General features: G+C 36.2%; 1 pseudogene; it reads left to right on the top strand.

Annotated features, from left to right (window-relative positions):
• Positions 1-217: 217 nt before the first annotated feature.
• Positions 218-4,528, top strand: LOC125092205 (tRNA pseudouridine(38/39) synthase-like; annotated as a pseudogene).
• The last annotated feature ends 234 nt before the right edge of the window (positions 4,529-4,762 follow it).

Raw genomic sequence — 4,762 nt, 5'->3', positions numbered from 1 at the left:
GAGATGAGGTGGAATCTATCTCCCACTGAAGACGCATAACAAGATAGTCTACTATCATGGGGAATATGGCTATAAGCACCAAGGAACCCACCCCTGAAGGCCAGCCTCAAGGGGTCTACCTAAGACTGAGGTTGGATTAGAATAGAAACCCTCTCTCCATACTGCTAACTTATCAATGAATAACAACAGCATTTACCACTAGGTAACTGGCAAAATCATGAAGAGAGACTCTCTGTATGGAACCAATGTACAGGGACAACTGAAAGCTGAGACAGAGCACAACCATGGAGGAAAAACTCTTCAGCAACCTCAAGTACTCAATAATGTGGACTAAAGGGAATCTTTGTCCACTGTTCGTGGCAATGTAAATTGATACAGTCACTATGGGAAAGAGTGCGGAGGTTCCTCAAAAAATTAAAAATATAACTGCTATATTATCCAGCAGTTCCACATCTGGGTATTTCTCCAAAACAGTGAAAACACTAATTTGAAAAGATATATGCACCTCTATGTCCATTGCAGCATTATTTACAGTAGCCAAGATATGGAAACAAACCAAGTGTCTACTGATATATGAATGGATAGAGATGTGATGTATATATACAATGGAATATTACTCAGCCATAAAAAGGATAGGATCCTGTCATTTGCAACAACATAAATGGATCTAGAGCGTATAATAGGTATAATGCTAAGTCAGAAAAAGACAAATGCCATAGCATTTCACCTATGTGGAATGTAAAAAAACAAAACAAAGAAGACAGTACTCTTTTTTTTTTTTAACACTCTTAAATATAGAGAACACACTGTGTTTACCAGAGGGGAGATTGGTGGGGGATGGGTGAAACAGAACAAGGGGATTAAGAGTACAATTATCTTTGTGAGCACTGAGTAATGTATAGAATTGTTGAATCACTATATTATACACCTGAAATTATGTAACACTGTAAGTTAACTATAATGGCATTAAAATTTCTAAAAATTAAAAATAGAATTATTGTGTGATCCAGCAACTCTGGATATATACACAAAAGAATTATAAGCAGGGTTGAAGACATATTTGTATACCCATGTTTATAGCAGCATTATTCACAATAGGCAAATGGTGGGAGTAATCTAAGTGTCCACTGATGGATGAATGGATAAATAAAATGTGTATGTGTACAATGTGTGTCATTCAACCTTTTTTTAATTTTTTTTTAATTTTTAATCATTTTTTAAAATTTATTTTCAGCATAACAGTATTCATTGTTTTTGTACCACACCCAGTGCTCCATGCAATCGGTGCCCTCTCTAATACCCACCACCTGGTTCCCCCAACCTCCCACCCCCCCACCTCTTCAAACCCTTCAGATTGTTTTTCAGAGTCCATAGTCTCTCATTGTTTACCTCCCCTTCCAATTTCCCCATATCACCCTGAATGCGCCTGATCTCGTCATTCAACCTTTTAAATAGAAAGCAATTCTGACAGATGCCACAGTATTGTGAATCTTGAGGTCATTATGCTATGTGAAATAAATCAGTTACAAAAAGAAAAATACTGTGTGATTCCATTTATATGAGGTACCTAGATTTGCTAAATTCATAGAGAAAAAGTAGAATGGTATTTGTCAGGAGCTGTGGTAGGGAGGAGATGAGGAATTGTTCTTCAGTGGGTATAGAGTTTGTTTTGCAGCATAGAAAGTTTTCAGATTACTGACATAAATGTGGTTAATATTACTGAAATGTGTGCTCAGAAGTGGTTAAGAAGGAAAATTTCATGTCAGGTATATTTTACCACAAAAATAAAAAGCAGGAATGACTATATTCTTATCAGATAAAGTAGATGTCATAGCAAAAATAAAATTACTAAAGGCAAGGATAGCCATTACATGATTATAAAAGTATCAAAGATGTATCTATTCTGTGTGTCAAACAAGAGAGCTTCCAAATAAAGCAAAAACTGGCAGTTGAAAGGAGACCTAGACTAAGCCATAGTTAGCATTGGACTTCACACACGCAATACTCAGTAACTGATAGAACTACTAGACAAAATCAGCAAGAATAGAATAACTGAACTATACAATGACCAATAGAATCTTATTTATGTGAACATAGAACATTCTACTCAATAACACAATATATACTTGTTTCATGTGTCTACAGAACGTATACCAAGAGAGACTATGCAAGACTGGCAAAGATAAAATTAGAGGAGACAAGGACCAATATCACTACAAATCCTGTAATTATTAAATGGATAATAAGGGAATACTGGTAAGAACTGAATGCTCCTAAATTTGAAAATTTAGAAGAAATGAATCTGTTCCTTGAGAAACCACCAATTACCGCAATCCCCCAACAAAGTTATATGGGCAATATAATCAATCTTATAACTAATAAAGGGATTGAATTTTAGTTCAAGAAAGTCCTGAAGAAAAGTATCCAGGCCCATGTGATTTCACTGGAAAATTCTACCAAACATTTAAAGGGTCAATTTATAATCTATACCATAAAATCCAAGAGGATGGGGCATTTTATATCTCATTTTCTGAAGGCAGTATTGCCTGATAACAAAACCACAGATTACAAGAATAAAGTGGATAGAATCATCCTACTTGGTATTAAGGCTTACATTGTAGCCACCATAATGAAGGCAGTTTGCTGAGAGATGGACAAAGATCAATGCAATAGCATAAAGAACCCAGAAACAGACTATGAAAATGCACTTGAGTGGAGGAAGAAAAACAATTGGCCTTTTTAACAAATGGTCCTGGAGTAATTAGATCTCCATAGTAAAACAACTAAATCTTGGCCTAAATTACATACCTTATACAAAAATGAATTTAAAATGGATCACAGGGGCGCCTGAGTGGCTCAGTGGGTTAAGCCGCTGCCTTCGGCTCAGGTCATGATCCCAGGTCCTGGGTTCGAGCCCCGCATCAGGCTTTCTGCTCAGCAGGGAGCCTGCTTCCTCCTCTCTCTCTGCCTGCCTCTCTGCTTACTTGTGATTTCTCTCTGTCAAATAAATAAATAAAATCTTTAAAAAAAATAAAATAAAATGGATCACAGGTTGAAATGTAAAACTATAACATTTTAGAGAAGATGTTTAGCAGTGAAGGCCAGGTGAAAATTTCTTAGACCTGACACCAAAACTTGATCCATAAAATTGTCCTCATCAAAATTAACAACTTCTGCTGGGTGATCTTATAAGGATGACAAAAGGCAAGCTACAGACTGAGAGAAGATGTAAATCATATATCTGATGAAGGACTTGTGCCTAAAATATATAAAGAACTCTTAACATTCAACAGAATAGAAAAAAAAAAAACCTCAGAAAAAGTAGCTATAGGTGTGGCTCTGATCAACAAGTAGGATGGACCTGTATGATTCCTTTATTTCTGGGGTTGTCCTATCATTGTTGAAAAAGACATAGTGAGAAAGTAAACTGAGGAACTCCTAAAAAAATAAAAGTACAAGAACTAGAGAAGGAGATGTAATGACTTCAATAAGAGCAGGTCAACAACAATAAGAACTCAAACATTAGAGAAAATTCCTCAGAAACTGGAAAAACTAAGTGTACATTTGATTTTAGTGCCAGTGGTCGAAGCCATGTAGCTCTAAGGATAGTCTATCTGGGCTAGAGATACTAGGGCTTTGCCAGTCAGGAAAATGCAAACAATATTTCTGAAAAAGAAGCTGTTTGAGGCTCTAGGACTTGACCAGGAGAAAGCAGACATTCAACTCTCACCAATGAGGGTCAGCAGACAAGGGTGTTAAGTGCCTTTGGACAATTGATTTCTCTTGACCTTTGTTCTCACTTTCCAAGGGAAAGAAGTCAGATGATTTTAAAAGAAGTCCACAGTGCTGCTAAAAAAAAAAAAAATCCATCATAGCTGCGTTTTCCATCAGGTGTTCCCTCCAGACATCCATATATTGGTCTGGGCTTTTGTCAAACCCAGTTTCAGTACTAGGTTCAGCTGTCTTGAGAAGACTTACTGCTATTTTTCCCTTTATGCTGATTTAGATGTTGTAACCATGAATTATGTGGCTCAAAGGTATGTTGGCACATATAATTTCAAAAACTTGTGTAAAATGGATGTAGCCAATGGAATGATTAATTTTCAGTGGACTTTTCCCTCTGCCCAAATACAACTATTAGGTCAGAACCTGGGTGAGGAGAGACAGAACTAAACGGCAAGAGCTTTTCTAGTTATTTCAGTTTGTAGTGATCAGAGATTCCTTTATCATTAATCCTTTTGTATGCCGGTTATCTTCTTTCTGATTGGCCAAGGAATGGAGAAGCCAGAGATTATTGATGAACTGAATGAACATGGATGAAAAATCCCCAGAAACCTCAATACAGTGTGGATGTAGAATTTTCTCTAGTCTTATATGACTTGAAGTTTGAAAATATTAAGTGGCTTTATTACTGGGAGCGTCAAGAGTTCAATGTCACCCACCTCTAACAATATAAGCTAAAAGTAGTGTTAAGATTCACATGTTGTATTGTATTCTGCAAGTACTGGACTGTGTTGCAGTACCCTAAAGGATATTTGCAAGACCAAAGATGGAAATTAAAAGCATTATTTAACTATAGACAACTTGCCAAGATCTGGGAGGCAATAGTCGTAGAAAGGAAATATAAACAAAATGTTTACTGTAAAAAGTCCTAGAAATTCAGATGATCAGTTCTTAAAGGAAGTAATAAAGTCCCATTAAGGAAGTTCTTTTTGCTTAAGTAAGATTTAAGAATTTTCTTATCAGTTACCAAAAAGATTGA

The sequence above is a fragment of the Lutra lutra genome, chromosome X (assembly GCF_902655055.1).
Source record: "Lutra lutra chromosome X, mLutLut1.2, whole genome shotgun sequence".
NCBI lineage: Eukaryota > Metazoa > Chordata > Mammalia > Carnivora > Mustelidae > Lutra > Lutra lutra.
The sequence above is the reverse complement of the archived record's forward strand: the minus strand, read 5'-3'. Positions and strand labels throughout refer to the sequence as shown.